General features: G+C 42.3%; 1 long non-coding RNA gene across 3 annotated transcripts in view; it reads right to left on the bottom strand.

Annotated features, from left to right (window-relative positions):
* Positions 1 to 23,763, bottom strand: part of LOC126984597 (uncharacterized) — a 70,705-nt gene that overhangs the window by 39,945 nt on the left and 6,997 nt on the right. For all 3 annotated transcript variants that reach the window (XR_007737109.1, XR_007737108.1, XR_007737110.1), the window contains exon 2: positions 21,035 to 21,152. This is a non-coding gene — a long non-coding RNA (uncharacterized LOC126984597). The remainder of the gene's footprint in view (positions 1 to 21,034; positions 21,153 to 23,763) is intronic.

Below are 23,763 nucleotides of genomic sequence, written 5' to 3'. Positions count from 1 at the left end.
TTATTTTGTACATAATTTTATACCGTGCACATTTACAAATAAATTTTTGTATAAGAGAAAAAGCTGCGTTCTTAACCAAAGCACACACACACACACACACACACATACACACACTGGTCCTTCATCTAACCTTGACTCGAGCTGAGAACCGGTTCGAGGAGAGAGGGATTGTTAAACAGTTCAAAAATGTCCACAAACTCATCCCGAGGCATGCATATAACCTTCGGCCCATACATATTTTAAAACATTTCGGGGCTCCCACTCCCACAACTGACAGGCTTCGGTAGAGGGTGTGTGGGTATTCCATGGGTAGTGTTATGAACCTACTGATAGTGTGACAAGGCTTCGGTAGAGGTTGTGTTAGTATTCTCATGGGTAGTGTAATGAGCCTGGTGATAGTGTGACAAGGCTTCGGTGGAGGTTGTGTTAGTGTGTCCATGGGTAGTGTTATGAGCCTGGTGATAGTTTGACAAGGCTTTGGTGGGGGTTGTGTGGGTATTTCCATGGGTAGTGTTATGAGCCTGGTGATAGTTTGACAAGGCTTTGGTGTGGGTTGTGTTAGTGTGTCCATGGGTAGTGTTATGAGCCTGGTGATAGTTTGACAAGGTTTTGGTGGAGGTTGTGTTAGTGTGTCCATGGGTAGTGTTATGAGCCTGGTGATAGTTTGACAAGGCTTTGGTGGGGGTTGTGTTAGTGTGTCCATGGGTAGTGTTATGAGCCTGGTGATAGTTTGACAAGGCTTTGGTGGAGGTTGTGTTAGTGTGTCCATGGGTAGTGTTATGAGCCTGGTGATAGTCTGACAAGGTCATGGGTAGTGTTATGACCCTTGTGATATATAGTTTGACAAGGCTTTGGTAGAGGTTGTGTTAGTATGTCCATGAGTAGTGTTATGAGCCTGGTGATAGTCTGACAAGGCCATGGGTAGTGTTATGAGCCTTGTGATATATAGTTTGACAAGGCTTTGGTAGAGGTTGTGTTAGTATGTCCATGGGTAGTGTTATGAGCCTGGTGATAGTTTGACGAGGCTTTGGTGGAGGTTGTGTTAGTGTTTCCATGCATTTGTGGGCCCTGCAAATAGTTGTAGGAGCCGAAAGCGTCTAACAGTACAGGCCTCCATGAGTCTGCCTGAGTCTTGATATCACCCGCAAACTTACTGACATCATTAATCCATCATCATCATCATCATCATTATCATCCTATCCTCGTCTGTTTTCGTCACCGCCACCGCCTATCGCTCTATCTCCACTCTATCCCTATCTCTCTATCTCCGGGTTACGACCTAATCATTGATAGCCGGAGTAACTGAGCCCTTTAGGATTACACGGCCGCAACTGTTCTCTTTTATTACGGCGAGAGAGCTTTAGTTGGTGTGTGTGTGTGTGTGTGTGTGTGTGTGTGTGTGTGTGTGTGTGTGTGTGTGTGTGTGTGTGTGTGTGTGTGTTAACATAGATAAATACATACATCAGACACCTTGCCAGGTAAACAGACAGAGAGACAGCCAGGAAGACAGGAGGAGGTCCGCACACACACACACACACACACACACACACACACACACGCATAATTAAACCCGCCTCTGTACACGCATACCAACTAACTTCCTCTCTTTTCACAAACACACACACACACACACACACGTAGACCATCCGCCTCTCTATCCTGTTTCCCCCTTTTTTTTCCCTCTTAGCACACCATTAATCCTCCTTCCCTCCTGTCCCCACCTCGAGGCATCCTTACCGGCACACAAAACAGATAGTATACGAGGAATATAAACTAGTAAGCACACCCATCACTCCTTAACGCTCAAGAGGAATATGAATGTTTTTTTTTTTTTTTTTTTTACATCAGAGGACACGGCTGAAGGGCAACAAAAAGAGTACAAAAAATAAAAATCCCCCAACTCGCCGCTCCCATAAAAGATAAAAGTAAAGAGTAGCCAAAAGAGAGGTCAATTTCGGGTGGAGAGGTGTCCTGATACACTCTTCTTGAAAAAGGTCAAGTCACAGGCAGGAGGAAATACAGACGAAAGAAAGGCTGTTCCGGAGTTTACCAGTGAAGGGGATGAAAGAATGGAGGTGCTGGTTAACTCTTGCATAAGGGGTTTGGACAGTATAGGGATTAGAAAGCATGCTGAACTACTCTCTGGTGTTGATGTGACAATAAGGAAACGGATAGTGAGGACATGGGAAGGGTCTTAGGAGCGCTTCCCATATATACCTCACCGGGAGTAGCTTACGCCCGTTTCGGTAGGTGTCTTCCTACTAAAACTATACGTTCAGATCACGGAAGAAAAAAAACAGTATTCTTTTTTTTTTTTTTACAACAAAGGAGACAGCTCAAGGGCACAAAAAAGTAAACAATAATAAAAAAAAGCCCGCTACTCGCCGCTCACAAAAATAATCCAAATAGAATCGAACACGTGTAGCGATGTATTCACTCCCTGATCCTCCACAACAGCCTCACCCTTGTCTCGATGCCTTCCCTGCCCTTCCCAACTCTTCCGTGTGTTACGCTAGTCTGGAGATAAGAAGGAATGCAGGAAAGGAGCAAGAGTCTTATCGTTTCCGGTTCTGAGATAATATGATACGAAGACAAATTTGAAAAGGGAGAAAGTAGAAAGTTCGTGAACAGAATGAGACAAAAAACACAACAAGAATAATTAGGTCAAAAAACACAAGAATTAGAAGGAACGCAGGAAGGTTTATGAGGGAGTTTCTAATCTCTTCCCGCGCTGAGACGAAATATAAACGCAAATTGAGTGAGACAAGAGACAATTTGCGAGCAGAGTGAGACAAACAACACAACAAGAATGATTAGAAGGTCAAAAAACACAAGAATTAGAAGGACCGCAGGAAGGTTTATGAGGGAGTTTCTAATCTCTTCCCGCGCTGAGACGAAATATAAACGCAAATTGAGTGAGACAAGAGACAATTTGCGAGCAGAGTGAGACAAACAACACAGCTATGAGAACAACACAACACCAACATAATAACGAACGCAGGAAGGGGTCACGAAGGGGGGGAGTTAGTCTATAATTCCTTCCCGCGCTGGGACGAAATATAAACGCAAATTGAGTGAGACAAGAGACAATTTGCGAGCAGAGTGAGACAAACAACACAACAAGAATAATTAGAAGGTCAAAAAACGCAGGAAGGGGTCACGAAGGGGGGGAGTTAGTCTATAATTCCTTCCCGCGCTGAGACGAAATATAAACGCAAATTGAGTGAGACAAGAGACAATTTGCGAGCAGAGTGAGACAAACAACACAGCTATGAGAACAACACAACACCAACATAACGAACGCATGGAGGAAGGGTTCACAAGGGGGGAGGGTTAGTCTGTAATCCTTTCCTGTACTGGGATGAAATATTAATGCGAATTGGAAATGTGGAGAGAATATGAAGTTTGTGAAGAGAAAGACAAACAACACAACGGCAACAAGACCACAACTCTGAGATAAGAAGGAATGCAGGAAGGGATCAGGGAGGACTAGTCAATAATCCCTTTCGGCGTTGAGATGAATTAAGGCAAATGTAAAAAAAGGGAGTGAATATAAAGTTTGTGAATAGGAGGCAAACAACACAACGGCAACAAGACCACAACTCTGAGATAAGAAGGAATGCAGGAAGGGATCATGGAGGACAAGTCTGTAATCCCTTTCGGTGCTGAGATGAATTAAGGCAAATGTAAAAAAGGGAGTGAATATAAAGTTTGTGAACAGGAGGCAAACAACACAACGGCAACAAGACCACAACTCTGAGATAAGAAGGAATGCAGGAAGGGATCAGGGAGGACAAGTCTGTAATCCCTTTTGGCGTTGAGATGAATTATTAAGACAAATGTAAAAAAAAGGGAGTGTATATAAAGTTTGTGAACAGGAGGCAAACAACACAACGGCAACAAGACCACAACTCTGAGATAAGAAGGAATGCAGGAAGGGATCAGGGAGGACTAGTCAATAATCCCTTTTGGCGTTGAGATGAATTATTAAGACAAATGTAAAAAAAGGGAGTGAATATAAAGTTTGTGAACAGGAGGCAAACAACACAACGGCAACAAGACCACAACTCTGAGATAAGAAGGAATGCAGGAAGGGATCAGGGAGGACAAGTCTGTAATCCCTTTCGGTGCTGAGATGATTGATTAAGACAAATGTAAAAAAAAGGAGTGAATATAAGGTTTGTGAAAAGAAGACAAACAACACAACGGCAACAAGACCACAACTCTGAGATAAGAAGGAATGCAGGAAGGGATCAGGGAGGACTAATTTTTTTATAGTCTGTACTCCCTTTCGGCGTTGAGTTGAATTATTAAGACAAATGTAAAAAAAAAAAAAAAAAAAAAAAAAAAGGAGAGTAGAGAAAGTTTGTGAACAGAAAGAGAGGCAACATTTTTTATTTTGCATCTACAGAAAAATAATGCTTTAGGACCAAGTAGCTTTATTCTATACGCAGTACTTTCATTACTATATTTTCAGTATTTAAACCGAAGAAACAAAAACATGAAAAGCTCATGTAATTTTCTGGTAGGTAGTCGTTCTCGGAGCTAAGGAACACCACTTTTTCAAAAGCTCCCGGATGGATTCACGAGCTTGGCAAACACTGAGGAACACGGCGTTAGGGCCACACGAGGAGGAACTTCAAGCTGGGCCTGTCCTAGCTAGGTGACCCTAAGTCTATATACACCAAGTCAAGTCATACGCAGGTTTGTGGGAGGAGACACGGCCGAGGCGTGGTTTATGCGTGACGTTGCTTGGAGCCAAACTAGAGAATGTAGAAACAGGGATTTAGAGAAAACGAACACCGCCGTTTGTAGGCATTGGAATTACAGTCACGCAAGAGCACAATAAAAAGGCATATTTTTTTCGTCAGTGGCTTGCCTGAACGCGCTGTGAAAGAAGGCAAGCATGTACAGCCAAAGTGCACATACGGCCGCAACTTTAGTCACCCCTGAACTGGCGGGTTCTTTTTTTTTTTTTTTTTTTTAGCTTCAAGTGACGTCATCCCGCTTCTCTGCCCCAAAACCGCCCCCTGCGCGTACCGGTAGCAATTTTGAAGCAGAGTGACTTGACTTGGTGTATATAGACTTAGCGGTGACCAATTTGTTATGACCCGTGAGAGGTTCGGGCGGCCGCCTCTCACCCCACCCACCGGAGCCTCCTCCCTCCCCCAACCTCTTTACCACAGAGATATAAGGATGGCACCATTCCCACCACAGCGAATATCAACACGCCCTCCCCCTCGCAGACTTAAGGGGCTATTACACTGGGCAAATTTTCCGTGGATATTCAGTCAAACCACGATTTCCGCTGGCGTGGTTCTCATATTTGCGTGGTTTTCAGACGTGTCCACGATCATCGCAAAGCTACGGTAGATTTCATTGAAGGACGACGGTATTACTCACCATCATCATCAGCAGCAATAACAACAAACAATTGAGAACCACGCTAGCGGAAATCGTGGTTTGACTGAAGATCCACGGAAAATTTGCCCAGTGTAATAGCCCCTTTACAGCCTACTGGGTTTGCACCTGCTGACACTGCATGTTGCACCTTGCTTCCCCGTAGCCTAAGATTGCTGTCTGTTGCTTTTAACATGTGATTTGTAGTGTGCTCTGTATGTTTGTATAATCTGAGCCGCAAGGCAGCCTTTCATCCATAGATGAATTCAAGAAGAGGTTGGATAAATTCATGGATAGTGAGGTAAAGTGGGGTTAGAATTACGGGAGCTGCATTGTACAGGTCAACTGGCCTCTTGCAGACTCCTTACGTTCTTATGTTGTTATGTTCTTATTAACTATTTCCAAAGGTGAAAGGAGACTGATTTGAATCTCATGAACGTTCTCTTACGATCATGATACAGGAGAATGATCAGACTACCACTAAAGTCGTTACACTACCCATGGAAATGCCCCAACCTCTACGAAAGCCTTATCATATGTGGGTGTGTGAGCCCCGAAATGTTTAGGCACAGACTACGGTTTAGGAATACCATGGCTTACCACAAAGGAAGCGGCCAGCAGGAGTGGAGGCGGTGCATGGGTGTTTGGTGCACGAAGCGGCCACACGCAACGTTACCAGCTCTCACTGACACTATTCAACCTCTTAATTAGGCTCCGCCGCAATGTTGCCTCTCAGTCTTCGATCAGTATTATCATGCTAACTGCTCCTCGGAACTTTCTAACTGCGTGCCTCCACACCCCTCCCGTCGCACGAACGTTGAAGTCTTGTAGTCGTAACTCTAGTCTCTCTCCCTCTCTCTGTTGTTTTATAAGCCAGGCGTCAATGTTTCTTTCTGTGATCCATGTCCTTGTCTGTATTGTCCCTTACGCCAGTCAGGATGGGCGTAAGGTGTTCGTTTTTCTACTTATTCTTGTAGTCGTAACTTTCGTCTCTCTCCCTCTCTGTTGTTTGATAAGCCAGGCGTCAAATTTTCTTTCTGTGATCCATGTCCTTGTCTGTATTGCCACTTACGGCTGTCAGGATGGGGGAAAGGTGTTCGTTTTTTACTTATTCTTGTAGTCGTAACTCTCTCTCTCTCTCTCTCTCTCTCTCTCTCTCTCTCTCTCTCTCTCTCTCTCTCTCTCTCTCTCTGTTGTTTTATAAGCTTCCACACCTCCCGCGGCCCCGGTGCACACGACTTAATTTCTGTTCTAGTTCATTCCTATGACCTAGGCTATCCAAGGTTTGTCGTACGTACTCAGAGCAGATTGTATTTACATATTTCTGATCCCCAAACTATTGCCCACACACCAGCGTTGCCAAATTACCGTACTCAAAACATCGCATTTATCAGTTCCAGGGCCCCAAACTTTCCTACCAGAGATGCCAAATTATCGTACTCAGCGCATTGCATTTTTGTAGTTTTTGACCGATAACTATAACAAAAAAGAAAGAAACTCATCAATATTTAACAGTTTTAACGCTAACTTTAATTTCCTATCGTTATTTGTGTGGTTACGACAGTCATGGAGCCTAAAAATGATAAAAACAATGTTCAGTGTACGACAATTTGGCAACGTTGCTAAATTCCTATCCACACAGATAACGAAATTTCAGTTAAAGTTCTCGTGACAAGCATTACTTATTGGCGTTTGTTTGCGATAGCTGTGACTCAGAATCCGGAAAATACGATGTGCTGAGTGGCTGAGTACGATAACTTGGTAACCTTGCCACACACCGATAGCGATTTGCACTTATCATTGTTGAAATCGCTAAATACTGATGTTTTATTGACTTTGGATCAGACACTAGAAAATTCAGGGACGTATTCTTAAACATTTGGAAGCCCACACAATCGCTAAATACTGATGTTTTATTGAATTTTGGATCAAACACTTTAAAATTCATGGACGTATTCTTAAACATTTCTAAGCCCACACAATCGCTAAATACTGATGTTTTATTGAATTTTGGATCAAACACTTTAAAATTCATGGACGTATTCTTAAACATTTCTAAGCCCACACAATCGCTAAATACTGATGTTTTATTGAATTTTGGATCAAACACTTTAAAATTCAGGGACGTATTCTTAAACATTTCTAAGCCCACACAATCGCTAAATACTGATGTTATATTGACTTCGGACCAAACACTTTAAAATTCAGGGACGTATTCTTAAACATTTCTAAGCCCACACAATCGCTAAATACTGATGTTTTATTGAATTTTGGACCAAACACTAGAAAATTCAGGGACGTATTCTTAAACATTTCTAAGCCCACACAATCGCTAAATACTGATGTTTATTGACTTAGGATCAAACACTTTAAAATTCAGGGACGTATTCTTAAACATTTCTACGCCCACACAAACGCTAAATCCTGATGTTTTATTGAATTTTGGACCAAACACTAGAAAATTCAGGGACGTATTCTTAAACATTTCTACGCCCACACAATCGCTAAATACTGATGTTTTATTGAATTTTGGATCAAACACTAGAAAATTCATGGACGTATTCTTAAACATTTCTACGCCCACACAATCGCTAAATACTGATGTTTTATTGAATTTTGGATCAAACACTAGAAAATTCATGGACGTATTCTTAAACATTTGGAAGCCCACACAATCGCTAAATACTGATGTTTTATTGAATTTTGGATCAAACACTAGAAAATTCAGGGACGTATTCTTAAACATTTCTAAGCCCACACAATCGCTAAATACTGATGTTTTATTGACTTCGGACCAAACACTTTAAAATTCAGGGACGTATTCTTAGACATTTGGAAGCCCACACAATCGCTAAATACTGATGTTTATTGACTTCGGACCAAACACTTTAAAATTCAGGGACGTATTCTTAAACATTTCCAAGCCCACACAATCGCTAAATACTGATGTTTATTGACTTCGGACCAAACACTTTAAAATTCAGGGACGTTTTCTTAAACAATTTGAAGCCCAAACACACACATTCGACAAGGCTTTAACAGGAGTCTTGGGCATTTCCAGAGGTAGTTTTTACCCCTGGTGGTAGTCTGACTATACTTCTGTAACAGGAACTTAAGTAACCTGGTAGCTGCGGGGATCATGTTTCTTAAAGGCCCCCCTAAGCGAGAAAAATTAGAAAAAAATCATCACTCACGCAAACAATTTCTTGATATATTTCAACGCATTTGTGATCATTTTATGCATCATCTACTTTGGGGGGTTTATATCATGGCAAAAATATGGCCCGTCGCTGGTACACGGTAAAGCCACAAATTTGCCTCGTCGCTGCTACCGGGTTAAGATACCACGCATTAGAACACGACTGGTCTCTTTTTTTCCCTTTGTTGACGTGAGAGGCGAATGCATCTGACGAAACCGACCCCAACGTTGTAGTTCAATATGGCAACACTGACCACACGCCTAGCTAGGACGACCCTCGAATTTGATATTCTAACATAAATATAATAATCTGATAAGAGGAAGGGGGAAGGAGGGAAGGGGGCATTCTTCTCCTTTCTCTTTCTCAATCTTTTATTTTTCATCTCTTGTTTTCTTATCCTTTCTCTCTCCCTCTCTTCTGTTTTCTTCCGTTATTTCTTCTTATCTTATCGTTTCTATTTTCCTCTTTTATCGTTCTTCTTTTCTTTTCCTCTCATTCTGTTATTCATCTTATCTCTTCTCTTGTATTATCATTTATCTCTCTCCCTCTTCTTTTCCACGACCTCTTCTTATCTTTTCTTTGTCATATTTTCCTCCTTTCTTTTTTTTCATTCCCTTCTCTCTCTCTCTCTCTCTCTCTCTCTCTCTCTCTCTCTCTCTCTCTCTCTCTCTTTCAATCAAGGGTATACGTAGCAAGAAGAGGGAGGGAGTTAGTGGCGAAGGTACAATCGGCTATAGAGAGTAGTGACACACTGTCCAGTAAGTTTCGTTCAGAAAGCGACATCTGGCAACCCCTCCACGCGACATGAAAAATATTATATCCTATCGAAATCGTACTGTTGTGGTGATTGGTGGTCACAGGTGCACTCTACATAATTTTAAGATAGATATTTATAAAAAGTGCCCCTCGCTAACGCTTAATAAATACTTTTTCTTTAGGCTCTGTCGCTACATTTTGACACGAGCTTTTAGTTTCGTTCAAATTTAGTCAAGAGCAACTCTAAGTTGTTTATCAAACTATGATACATTTAAAAATATACTGCACTTATTAGGGGAGATTGTTATGCCTTTTAACTAAAAACAAAAAATTCCTGACAGCCGAGATCTTGTTCTTTATAAAAAAAAATTATACGTAATAATAGGCTATAAACGTTCACATGATGGCGTCGTCGACCGCGGGCTTTTCCGCGCTCGCACTCAACACACACACACACACGTATTTATACTTAGATATTACATAATCTTCACGGAGAAATAATTGTAGATTTTTGATGATCTGAATTGTCTTTGAGGCTTTATGGTGACGGGAATTAAGGCTGCGAGTTAAACAGACCCTCAAGCCTATTTGCTGTTTGATGGTAAGGAGCATTAGTCACTGCCTGCCTCTGTGAAGGACAGCATTGCACACGGTATTTTCAAAGTTTAATAAGAAAAAGTGTTTCAGACTGTTCGTGATGTTTTACCTCGCCATCATCATCATCATCATCATCATCATGTAGAAGACATTCATTATCGCATTTCTAAATTGAAGTCATGTAATCTGGTATATTTCTAACTACATTATATTATAATATAATATTATACAATATTATAATTTCACGGTCACACACACACGGTACACACTGAAACGCGTCACTAACATCGCCAGTGAATGCGTCACCGTGGTATAATTGCCAGATACCGCCACCAGGCTAAACATTCTGAAAACCGTGACACTACTCTCTATCGTCGACTGTACAAGTGGGGAGAAGGAAAGACAGTAGGAGTGTACAGTTGTATGGTGTAGGTTCGTTAGTTGTTCTCAAGGAGACTATAGTACTAATATAGTCTCCTTGGGTGTAGTTATTGTTTACCGGGGACCTTATTTGTATACCCCCGGCGTTCTGGGGGGGGGGGGGGGGGTTGATTTGTTTATGTGTAAAGCTAAGCTAATCTATGGTGTTACTTTCGTGAAGTGATGTGTGGGCGGTTGTTCTCGTAGTGACTTCAAGCTGCGCGGAAACCAGGGGTGGGCCAAGTTCGTGTTGCCGTCAAGCTAAGTCTATATATACCAAGTCAAGTCACTCTGCTTCAAAACTGTGACCGGTACGCGCAGGAGGCGGTTTTGGGGTGGAGCAGCGGGATGACGTCACTTGGAGCTAAAAAAAAAAAAAAAAAAAAAATGCCCGCCAATTCAGGGGTGACTAAAGTTGGGGCCGTATGTGCACTCTGGGTGTGCATTCTCGCCTTCTTTCACAGCGCGTTCAGGCAAGCCACTGACGAAAAAATATGCCTTTTTATTGTGGTATTGCGTGACTGTAATTTCAATGACTACAAACGGCGGCGTGGGGTGTGAGGGAGGGCATGTTGAAGTGATTGATTTAAATTAGTCCGCCTTTCTTCGTTTTCTCTAAATCCCTGTTTCTACATTATCTAGTTTGGCTCCAAGTAACATCACACATAAGCCACACCTCGGCCGTGTCTCCTCCCACAAACCTGCGTATGACTTGACTTGGTGTATATAGACTTTGGTTCACGTCGTCTTGCTGGTCGAGTTTCTCCCATATCTTGCCGGCGGCCTCCCGTAGCCTTGTGTCGGTGGTGTTGAGCTTCCGTGTTTTCCGTGTATGGATATTTCTTTCCCGTGGGAAATCTCAGCGCTTTGTTCTGCAGCCTCTGTAGTTGTGACATCTTGGTGTGGGAAGCCATGCGTGTCGGGGTGGGTGAGTAGTCTAGTATAGGAAGGAGCTTCGTCTTTACTAGATAGAGTTTGAGCCTTTCTGTGAAGTGACAGAACCTGTTTAGTGATGTGAGGGCTGTTTTCACTTTCATGGTTTTGTCGTTGACGTGCTTAACGATCAGCAGGTCGGTGGGTGTCACTGTGTGGCCTAATATCTGGCATTGTTTTCGGTGGGGGATGGTGCTGCCTTGAATTTGTATGTCATTTTTTTTCCTGCCGAGTGCGACCACGGAGAACTTGTTTATGTTTGTTTTGATCCTCCACTTTTTTTTCTAATGTGTTGAGTCTGCTCGCTTCCCGCACAACAAGGGCGTCGTGGTCATCTAGCGTACCGTTGGAAGTCACTATTTGTGTCGCGTCGCCAGCATAATATATATCCATACAGTTTGTATTATCAGGCCGGGGCATGTCAGAGGTGTAGGTGATGAAGAGCGTTGGTGAAACACGCTGCCCTGTACCACGCCGCTGTGCAGGGGGAAGGGGAGGATTCTCTCTCTCTCTCTCTCTCTCTCTCTCTCTCTCTCTCTCTCTCTCTCTCTCTCTCTCTCTCTCCTCTATTTTTCTCCATTAACTCTTATTCTTTTTCTCTTGTATTCTCCTTCTATCTTCTTACTTTTCCTCTCCTTTTTTTGCATTCTCTCTTCCATTCTTCTTCTTCTTTCTCTCTTTTCCTTTCTTGTATTTTCTCCCGTTCTTTTCTAATCCTCGCTTTTACTAGTCTTTTTCTCTCTCTTGTATTTTTGCCAAGTATCTTCATGGAGTGTTGAGGGCCAGGGAAGGACAAGGGAGGAGGAGGAGGAGGAGGAGGAGAGGAGGCAGGAACATTATAAAGTGTTTACTGTGGTGTGGGGTACTACGGAAGGGCACGGGGGATGGGGGGGAGGGGGAGGAGAGAAATGAGACGGGGAAGAAAGAGAAGGAAAAAGGGGAGTTATAGAAGAAAAGAAATGGTGGAACAGAGCATAAACGTAAGGAAGAATAAATAAGGTGAAGAATGGAAGAGGAGGAGGAGGAGGAGGCGGCATATACCAAAGTGGAGGACAACAAGAGGTAATAATATAATGAATGATAGATTATTACATGTTTTTAGAGGCATAGTTAAAAACAACATTTTTTCTGGTATAATCGTAAGGGAGACAAAGATAAACTCACTACCGTATGAGTGCCAATTTGAATTTCGCGCGGTTCGTTTGGAAGCAACATGGCGCCTGTGATGAAGGTGGCCGAACTCTCCTATTGTACATTTATGCACGACACACGCGAAAACACCACAGAGCAAATAGTAGACGTATTGCTCCTACTACAACCAAGGCATGAAGACAGCGAAGCAAGAAAAAGATTTATAACACAATTGTGGAAAAAACGATCACGGCAACTAGAAGAAAGAGAGATCCAAGCAGTTTACGCATTCCAGTGGATCCCAGGCATGAATTAAGACAGCGAAGCAAGAAAAAGATTTAAAACACAATTGTGGAAAAAAACGATGACGACTATTGGAAGAAAGAGAGATCCAAGCAGTTTAATAAGCATTCGAGTGGACCCCAAGAAACAGTATTATGGAGAGAAGAAGAAACAACCGAAAGCAAGAAAAAGATTTATAACACAATTGTGGAAAAAAACGATGACGACTATTGGAAGAAAGAGAGATCCAAGCAGTTTAATAAGCATCAAAGAAGAAACAAAAAAAAGCAAAGAAAGATTTAAAAACACAATTGTGGAAAAAAACGATGACGACTATTAGAAGAAAGAGAGATCCAAGCAGTTTAATAAGCATTCGTGTGGACCCCAAGAAACAATATTATGGAGAGAAGAAGAAACAACCGAAATCGGGAGTTCCGACAACCATATTGGATTGGACTGGTGTGGCATCTAGGAATAGTACACCGGATATTCGATATATGCGAGTTCGAAGTATGCGAATTCGCTCATATGCGACTAACCTAAATGTGGCAAGTATTCGTTTTATGCGAGAAAAAATCGCTATTATGCGAGTAGCGGCGCTGGTGCGACTGGTTGGTGAGGTATGGTGGCCGACTCGCACTAGAGGGCGGCGGGTGCAAATGTTTTCCCGCACTTTCCTCGCCTATAATTGAACTTTTCTTCCCTCTGATCCTAAAGTTAATCCTCAGGTAGCTAATTATCAGCCTAAATCGTAGACTTTGGGTGTGTCTCCCCGGAAGCAATCAATGTGCTTTATTGTTGCTTTAGTGCTTTATTATTGTAAAACGGTGCCGGAATAAATAGTTAGAGGGTTCGAAAACGGGTCGTGGAACATAACCCCCTATAATTAATGGGATGATAGGTTCGATACATGCGAATTCACATTATGCGAGCTTTTTGCAAAACGTAACCTCGCGTATAACGAATACCTGGTGTAACAGATTAGAGTTTTCTCTGGTACAACAGTAATGGGGACGAAGACACACAACGTCAGTGACGGTTGCGTACTTTTCCTATTAGAGGCTCGTCATTTCCTTGAGCACGTTCTCCTGATACAACATTTTGCTTTAAACATACATATTTGAAGTTCTCTGTTTTCTGTCTGGCCAGAGGGAAAAGGGAAGGGAATGGGTGATACAGGGCTGAGACACACACACACACACACACACACACACACACACACACACACACATGCACACGCACGCACACACAGGGTCTCCGATGTACGCGGCAGCCCTTTCTCCTGTCACCGTTGAGGTATGGCTCCGCGCTTCCGTCCCTTTGAAGGCTCCGCGCGGTGAAGGAAAGCGCGCCTCGGTACGCCTTCAAATTACTTATCAGTGCAATATCAGCGTATGTACATTTTGTCTGCAGTGTATGCATGTGGCCTGGCAAGCTGATATCGGCAGCACAGTACCGCATTGTTCGTCTCTTTTTACGACACCGCGTTCCCTTCCTTTGAAGACTCGGCACATCTGTCGCGGTGTTCGGTCATGGCGCCACAGCTGCGAAGGTCACGCGGCGCCGACGTGGTGGACTGGTCGAGCTACAGGGCGTGAATTGACTGGCAAGCTATGGCGAGGTGAATCAGAGATCTTTTCTGTTCACGGTGATTCGTTTCAGATCTGGATTATCGTGATCTGGGTTGTCCGCATCACGGTCAGCCTGATCCATGTCCGGGGCGGATTGCAGCAGGCGACGCCCACAGTCCAGCTCCCATGCACGCGGTTACGACACAGCAACTTTTCATCATTTATAATGAATACACTCCAAGAGCGGCTCCCGTAATGCACGTGGAGCAGATAATAGGTTGATAATATTGTAGAAGTGATATTGTAGGCACTAAAGATGTAGAACAGAGGTAATGAACAGAACTGTGGGAGTAATAGGCAGTCGCGGTATACCCGAGTCCTGCCCGGCCATGATCTGCCTCTCTGCCTAGGGCATTCTATTGTCGCAGAGCGAATCCAGATCAGATTCAGATCTCAATCTAGAGCCGATCACTGTTCAAGCGGAAGAGGTATCAGGCAGCTCCAGCCCGCGCAAACTGAGTGGCGTCAGCAAATATCGGCATGGGAGGGAGGGAAAGAAAATCTTTATACGTCACCAAATAAAAAAAAAGCGCAGAGTTGAGAGTTTGGGGCACGTACAGGCACCAGGCGACTGACTTCACTCTCTTAATTAATCAGACCCGCTGCCCTTACTGACGTCATGCGTAAAGAGAAACAGTTTGGCCCAGCAGCCCGCCAGCGTGAGGCTATTAACATTTTAGCGCCGAAGCACACATATTTGACGGGGCTTCCGTAGGAGTTGTGGGCATTTCCTGGGGTAGTTTAATGACTAATGGGAGTTTGACCCTTGCATTCAATGAAGGTGAATAAACAGTCATGAGAACCCGATTAACCTCCTTCTCGGCCCTTGAAAACAGTTGACATGAGAGAGTACCGTCGCACCACTGGGCCTGTGTTCTAAGGGCCGCTTTCACAGTCGTCTTGTTTGTTTTGATCGTTACCAATGGCTGTTATCGCCGCTATAGTATTTCCACGTAAAACTGGCCGATGGGGTAGAGGCGGCTGCGGTGTTAGCCTAGCCCCGCACCTTGCCACACACACCCAACACCTCTCGCTTCCTCTGCAGCCGCCACTACCCCATAGGCCAGTTTCACGTGGAAAACTATAGCGTCGATCGCCGTCATTGGTAACGATCAAAACTAACAAAGTGACTGTGAAAGCGTCCCTAAGACCCTTTTGGCTTCCACAACGTTTATTTCCAAAGACCAAACAGGAGATCAGGCTTTTTTTGTTGTTGTTTGTTTGTTTTACAGCAAGGGAGACAGCACAAGGGCACAAAAAAAGGAAACAACAAAAAAAAAAAGCCCGCTACTCGCTGCTCCTGTAAAGAATCCGAAGAGGTGACCGAAAGAGCAGTCAATTAGTGAGAAGAGGTGTCCATCCGGTTCACATTCCTGGTGCAGAGGCCTTATCAAACCATCAAAAGGCTCCTCACATACCTACCCATGGAAATACCCAATACCCATAACAACCTCTGTCGAAACCCTAACAAATGTGGGTGTGTGGGTCCCGGAACATTTGAGAACATGTTGGGCCTATACAGTCTAAAGTGAAACCAAATTGTCGAGTCCGTTTTGGCGTTGGCTCCCGCGGGTCCATTTCTCCCCTCTGCTCTGCCACACAATCCCAACACCTATTTTTTCCTCTCATATGTTACCGATAGCTTACATATGAGAGGAAGAGATAGGTGTTGGGACTGTGTGGCAGAGCAGAGGGGAGGAAAGGACCCGCGGGAGCCTACGCCAGACCGGCCTCGACATATTTGGAAGACTTTAGCGGACATTAGCCTGACAAATGTGCCAATAACTTCATTACCCTCATCACCCACATAACCGAACACACACACACACACACACACACACACACACACACACACACACATAGAGAAGCCGACGGGTTTAAGGGATTATAAGGGATTGGCGTATGAGATAAAAAGATCAGAGTTAGCGCCGTATGATAAAACAAAGGATGCTCTCTCTCTCTCTCTCTCTCTCTCTCTCTCTCTCTCTCTCTCTCTCTCTCTCTCCATGGAAGGATGAAAAACAGCTGACACGAGGAAGGGAAAGGAGAAAGGAGAATGGGAGGGTGAGAAAGGAAGAAGATGAAGAAGGAGAGGAGAAAGGGGAGGAAAGGGAGGAATGAGAAAGAAAAGAAAAGGAAGGAAAGAGAAGGAGATAATGGAGGAGAAACCAAAGAGGAGAGAAAGGGGGAATAGAAGAAAAGAGGAAGAAAGTAAAGGATGAAGAAAAAATGAGGAAACGTACGGAGGAGGAGGAGAAGAAACTATAGGAGGAGGAAGAAGGAATGAAAAAGAAGGAGGAAGAGGAGAAACAAAGAAAACGAAGCTTGAAGACAGAAGGGAAAGAAGAGGGGAAAATAGGAAGAAGAGAAAGAAGAAGGGAAAAAAAGGACAGAGTAAGGAAAAGGAAAAAGGGGAGTTATAGAAGAAGAGAAATGGGAAAACAGCATAAACGTAGGGAAGAATAAATAAGGTGAAGAATGGAGGAGGAGGACGAGGAGGAGGAGGAGGAGGAATAGGAGAAAAAGAAGAAATGAAAAGGGAAAGGAGTAAGAAAAAAAGGAAAAGAGGAAATTAAGGACAAGAAAAGGAGGAAAAGAGAAGAAACTGATGGAAGAGGAAGAGGAAACAGAGGAGGAGGAGGAGGAGGAGGAGGAAGAAAAAAATAAAGAAAACAAGAAAAAGGAGGAGGAAAGGAAAAAAATCAATGGAAGAGGAAGAGGGAAATGTGAAGAGAAGAGGAGGAGGAGGAGGAGGAGGAGGTGAAGGGGGGAGAGGAAGAAAGAAAGAACAGAGGAAAAAGAAGGAATAAAAATAAGATAAGAAGGAGGAGGAAAAGGAGAAGAAATTGATGGATGAAGAAGAGGGAACAGAGGAGGAGGAGGAGGAGAGAGGAGGACGGAAAAAAATATATGGACAAGAAGAAGGAGGAGGAAAAGAGAAGAAAGTGATGAAAGAAGAAAAAGTAAAGGGAGGAGGAGGAGGAGGAGAAGGAGGAGGAGGAGGAGAGGGAAGAGAAGGGAGAAGAAGAAGAAAGAAAGAAGAGAAAAAAAAGGAGAAAAATTAAGAAAGATAAGAAAGTAATGAATGAGGAAGAGGGAACAGAGGAGGAAGAGGGACCAGAGGAGGAGGAGGAGAAGGAAAGAGGGAAGAGAAGGGAGAAGAAGAAGAAAGAAAGAACAGAGAAAAAATGGGGGAAAAAATTCAGCAAGATAAGAAGAAAGTAATGAATGAGGAAGAGAGAACAGAGGAGGAGGAGGAAGAGGAGGGTAAGAACAAGGTTTCGGCACAAGGGACCGAGTGATAAGGAGCAAACGACAGGATTAACCAGTGACTCGGCGACAAAGGGAGGCTTATCGTGTATGACAATGACCTCTTGTTGCTGATGATGATGATGATGGTGACTTAGTGATGTTGGTAAGCCTGCGCATGATACCAAGTAGACAATGACCTCTTGTTGATGTTGTTGATGCTGATGATGGTGACTTAGTGATGTTGGTAAGCCTGCGCATGATACCAAGTTCGGCCTCTTCTCTTATTAAATTTGGACGCTTTCGGCTCTTACAATACCTATATCCAAAGGCGTCAGGTTTTCACGATTTTATTTTTTTCAAGTCATGGTGCAGTGGCCTTGTCAAACTATCACTACCCGTGGAAAGGCTCACAACTCCCACGGAAGCTTTATCAACAATGTGTGTGAGTGTGTGTGTGTGTGTGTGAGCCCTGAAATATTAGGTGGACTTGTCAAACTATCACTGGGCTAATAAAACCACCCATAGAAAGGCTCACTACTATGAAAGCTTTATCAACTGTGTGTGTGTGTGTGTGTGTGCCCCGAAATATTTGATAATGTAGCCATAAATTCTAATATGAAAACGAGTCTGCAAGAGGTCGGTAGTCTATAGGTCTGTATGTACAAGGCAGCTCCAGTAGACATAACCCCACCTATTTTCACTGTGCATGAACTTATCCAACCCAATCTTGGAAGTATCTATCGTATTGGCACTCACCACATGACTGCAGAGAATGACCCACGCATCCACCACTCTATTCGTAAACGGATTAGATTAGAGTCAGGGTGATAAACATGAAAAGGTTAGAACGGAATCAAAATACTAGGCTATTGCAGGAAGAACTTAGCATGCATGACTGGGCGGGGAAATGGGGAAGTGTAGCCTAGTGGTTGGTATATGCTCAGACACTTCCCCCTTTCATATCCATTATTTTCAAAGCTCGAAAGAGAGACTATAAAAATGATAATAACAGCCTAGCCTCAGGTAATATAAATAGCCTAGCCTCAGGTAGTATAAATAGCCTAGCCTCAGGTAGTATAAATAGCCTAGCCTCAGGTAATATTCGAAATAGCCTAGCCTCAGGTAATATAAATAGCCTAGCCTCAGGTAATATATATAGCCTAGCCTCAGGTAATATATATAGCCTAGCCTCAGGTAATATTCGAAATAGCCTAGCCTCAGGTAATATAAATAGCCTAGCCTAAGGTAATATATATAGCCTAGCCTCAGGTAATATTCGAAATAGCCTAGCCTCAGGTAATATAAATAGCCTAGCATCAAGTAATATAAATAGCCTAGCCTCATGTAATATTCGAAATAGCCTAGCCTCAGGTAATATAAATAGCCTTGCCTCAGGTAATATATATAGCCTTGTATCAGGTAATATTTTCATCAGTCTTTTCATGTTTATGGTGCAGAAGTCTTGTCAAGCTACCACCAGGGTCATTGAAATACACATGGCAAGGTTCGGAACTCCTATGAAAGACTTGTCAAAATCTACTGTGGGTGCTTGGGCGCTGAAATGTTTAAGAATACAATCATTGGTTAGTCCTTTGAGTGTAGGGGAAAGAACCCCTGACATAATAACTGTTCTTTTAATGACTCTCCTAAGCAGATCTATAGTCTTCCAAATATGTCGAGGCCAGTCTGGCGTAGGCTCCCGCGGGTCCTTTCCTCTCCTCTGCTCTGCCACACAGTCCCGACACCTATCTCTTCCTCTCATATGTAAGCTATAGGTAACATATGAGAGGAAAAATAGGTGTTGTGACTGTGTGGCAGAGCAGAGGGGAGAAATGGACCCGCGGGAGACAACGCCAAAACGGACTCCACAATTTGGTTTCACTATAGATGTTTTCGTACATTAACGGAAGCAGCTCAAGGAAAAAAAAAAAAGTCCGCTGTAATGTGTGAGGGATTTGTGTAATTGATCTCATTTCAGGTAGGCTACATGAAGAGACATCTGGCTGTGTAAATGCAAATAAATGGTATATTAATTTATTGCTTGTAAATCACATGTAATATTCGGAACAGCGCGAACTATTGTTAATTGTGATCCTAGGCTACTTCGAATATTACCTGATACTAGGCTATTTATATTACCTGAGGGTAGGCTATTTCGAATATTCCCTGATACTAGGCTATTTATATTACCTCAGGCTAGGCTATTTCGAATATTACCTGATACTAGGCTATTATTTTATATTACCTCAGGCTAGGCTATTTCGAATATTACCTGATACTAGGCTATTTATATTACCTGAGGCTAGGCTATTTCGAATATTACCTGATGCTAGGCTATTTATATTACATGAGGCTAGGCTATTTCGAATATTACCTGATGCAAGGCTATTTATATTACCTGATGCTAGGCTATTTCGAATATTACCTGAGGCTAGACTATTTATATTACCTGAGGCTAGGCTATTTCGGGAGGAGAGGCGTCTTGGATACTCTCCTCTAGTGCAAAAATGAAGAAACAATGAGAGAAAAAAAAGCCCGCTAAAAAATGCCACTATAAAAAAAAAAGTTCAGAAAAGTGGTCAAAGGAGAGGTCAATTTCGGGAGGAGAGGTGTCTTGATACTCTCCTCTAGGGCACTAATGAAGAAACAATGAGAGAAAACAGCCCCCTAAACACAGTCCCAATATACATAAAAAAAAAAAAGTTCAGAATAGTGGCCAAAGGAGAGGTCAATTTCGGGAGGAGAGGTGTCTTGATACTCTCCTCTAGGGCACTAATGAAGAAACAATGAGAGAAAACAGCCCTCTAAACACAGTCCCTATATACATAAAAAAAAAAAGTTCAGAATAGTGGCCAAAGGAGAGGTCAATTTCGGGAGGAGAGGCGTCTTGATACTCTCCTCTAGGGCACTAATGAAGAAACAATGAGAGAAAAAAAGCCCTCTAAACACTGTCCCTATATACATAAAAAAAAAAATTAAAAAATGGTTCAGAATAGTGGTCAAAGGAGAGGTCAATTTCGGGAGGAGAGGTGTCTTGATACTCTCCTCTAGGGCAAAAATGAAGAAACAATGAGAGAAAAAAGCCTTCTAAACACTGTCCCTATATACATAAAAAAAAAAAAAATGGTTCAGAATAGTGGTCAAAGGAGAGGTCAATTTCGGGAGGAGAGGTGTCTTGATACTCTCCTCTAGGGTAAAAATGAAGAAACAATGAGAGAAAAAAAAGCCCTCTAAACACAGTCCCAATATACATAAAAAAAAAAAGTTCAGAATAGTGGTCAAAGGAGAGGTCAATTTCGGGAGGAGAGGCGTGTGAATATCCTCCTCTAGATTACGAAAGAAACGGCACACGGCTACATAAAACATCCCATAATCTATCAGAAAAAGCAGTCTCGCCTCTGAAGCTGCTGAAAGGAATACTATAACGCTTACTTGGATCACTGACAGATGGGCGAGGAGGGTAAGCGGAGAAAGGGTACAGCAGCTCCACTTGCTCTCGTGTTCTCCGTTCAACTGCCCGAATTTCAAAAGCCTCTCTGAATTCCTGCACCTGCGGATAAAATAACAGGCTACATTTTTTTAACAGCAAAGGAAGTAGCTCGAGGGCATGAAATAGAAAGTGTAGAAAAAAAAAAACGTTAGTCGCTGCTCCTAAAAAAAAAAGTGAGAAAAGTAGACTGGCTAAAAAAGAGATCAATTTCGGGTGGAAGAGACGTCAATTTCGGGTATTAGAGAGGTCAGTCTCGGGTGGCAGAGAGGTCAATTTCGGGTGGCAGAGAGGTCAATTTCGGGTAGCAGAGAGGTCAATTTCGTTTGGGAGAGATGTCAATTTCGTGTGGGAGAGAGGTCAATTTCGGGTGGAGGAGAGGTCAATTTCGGGTGGAAGAGAGGTCAATTTCAGGTGGTAGAGAGGTCAATTTCGGGTGGCAGAGAGGTCAATTTCGGGTGACAGAGAGGTCAGTTTCGGGTGGAAGAGAAGTCAATTTCGTTTGGGAGAGAGGTCAATTTCGTGTGGAAGAGAGGTTAATTTCGGGTGGAAGAGAGGTCAATTTCGGGTGGTAGAGAGGTCAATTTCGGGTGGAAGAGAGGTCAGTTTCGGGTGGAAGAGAGGTCAATTTCGTTTGGGAGAGAGGTCAATTTCGTGTGGGAGAGAGGTCAATTTCGGGTGGAGGAGAGGTCAATTTCGGGTGGAAGAGAGGTCAATTTCGGGTGGAAGAGAGGTCAATTTCGGGTGGAAGAGAGGTCAATTTCGGGTAGCAGAGAGGTCAGTTTCGGGTTTTATCATACTAAGAAAAAGCAATGATTAAGAAAATATATACAAACACTTTATAGCCTCCTCTGTTATTAGCCGTCTACCACACATCATGGAAGCGAATCTCGCCACACTACAAGTTTTATCTTATGCTGTGACTCACTCCTGTCACGTAGTAATACTTCTTCGTTATCTTCATCATTGGACAGTAGATTGATAGCGGCTTTCGACTGTCATAAAAAAATGGAAGTGACTAAAAATAACGAGATAATGCGAGTTGAAGTCAAAGACGGGGTTATAAATCTTCCTGTATAACCTCTTTTTGTTCCATGTTGATTTTTTTTTTTTTCAAGGAATTATCAAGACACTGATATCAAGCAATGGCGTGTGATAAAGGATATTCTCCGGAAGACGATTGTGTCAGCAGAGTATCGCTAAGTTGGAAAGGAAAAGAGCTGAGCGGGTTTGTAATCAGTCATAAAAATGTATGACGATAGGCTATCTTAAAAGTGTTACAGCTGTTTTCCTTTCTTGCTTTCTTTGTTTTTCTTTCTGTCTTTCTTTATTGCTCTTTTTCTTTTCTTTCCTTCTTTCTTTCTTTCTTTCTTTCTTTCTTTTTCTTTATATCTTTATTTCGTTATTGCTCTTTCTTCCTTTCTTTCTTTCTATCATACTTTCTTTCAATTTTGTTTTTTTCTTTCTTTGTCTCTGTATTGTTCTTCTTCTTTGTTTTTTTCTTTCTTTTTTCTTTCTTTCCTTTTCTATATTTCTGTCTTTCTTAATTTCTCTTCCCTAATTTTTTTTCCCTGTTTCCCTATCTATTATTTTCTTTTTCCTTCTTTTTTTCCGTTTTTTCTCTCACCTCATTGTCTCTACCTCTTTCTTTCTTTCTTTGTTGCGTTCTTTCAGTCTCTTCTTTCTTTCTTTGTCTTTCTATATTGGTCTTCTTTGTCTTTTTTCTTTCTCATCTTCATCTCTCTTCCTTAATTTTCTTTCTCTGTTTCCCTCCCTTTCCTTTTCTTTTTCCTTCTTTCTTTTCCGTTCTCTTCTTTCTTTGATGCGTTCTTTCAGTCTCTTCTTTCTTTCTTTGTCTTTCTATATTGGTCTTCTTTCTCTTTCTTTCTTTCTCATCTTCATCTCTCTTCCTTAATTTTCTTTCTCTGTTTCCCTCCCTTTCCTTTTCATTTTCCTTCTTTCTTTTCCGTTCTCTTCTTTCTTTGATGCGTTCTTTCAGTCTCTTCTTTCTTTCTTTGTCTTTCAATATTGGTCTTCTTTCTCTTTCTTTCTTTCTCATCTTCATTTTCTTTCTCTGTTTCCCTCCCTTTCCTTTTCTTTTTCCTTCTTTCTTTTCCGTTCTCTTCTTTCTTTTTTTGATGGTTTCTTTCAGTTTCTTCTTTCTTTCTTTGTCTTTCTATATTGGTCTTCTTTGTCTTTTTTCTTTCTCATCTTCAGCATCTTAATTTCTCTTCCTTAATTTTCTTTCCCTCTTTCCCTACCATTCCTTCTTTCTTTTTCGTTCTCTTCTTGCTTTTTTTGATGGTTTCTTTCAGTTTCTTCCTTCTTTCTTTGTCTTTCAATATTGGTCTTATTTCTCTTTCTTTCTTTCTCATCTTCAGCATCTTAATTTCTCTTCCTTAATTTTCTTTCCCTCTTTCCCTACCTTTCCTTCTTTCTTTTCCGTTCTCTTCTTTCTTTTTTTGATGGTTTCTTTCAGTTTCTTCCTTCTTTCTTTGTCTTTCAATATTGGTCTTATTTCTCTTTCTTTCTTTCTCATCTTCAGCATCTTAATTTCTCTTCCTTAATTTTCTTTCCCTCTTTCCCTACCATTCCTTCTTTCTTTTCCGTTCTCTTCTTTCTTTTTTTGATGGTTTCTTTCAGTTTCTTCTTTCTTTCTTTGTCTTTCTATATT

This window comes from Eriocheir sinensis, chromosome 57, assembly GCF_024679095.1.
Source record: "Eriocheir sinensis breed Jianghai 21 chromosome 57, ASM2467909v1, whole genome shotgun sequence".
NCBI classification, from domain to species: domain Eukaryota; kingdom Metazoa; phylum Arthropoda; class Malacostraca; order Decapoda; family Varunidae; genus Eriocheir; species Eriocheir sinensis.
This window is presented reverse-complemented; position numbering and strand designations above follow the sequence as displayed.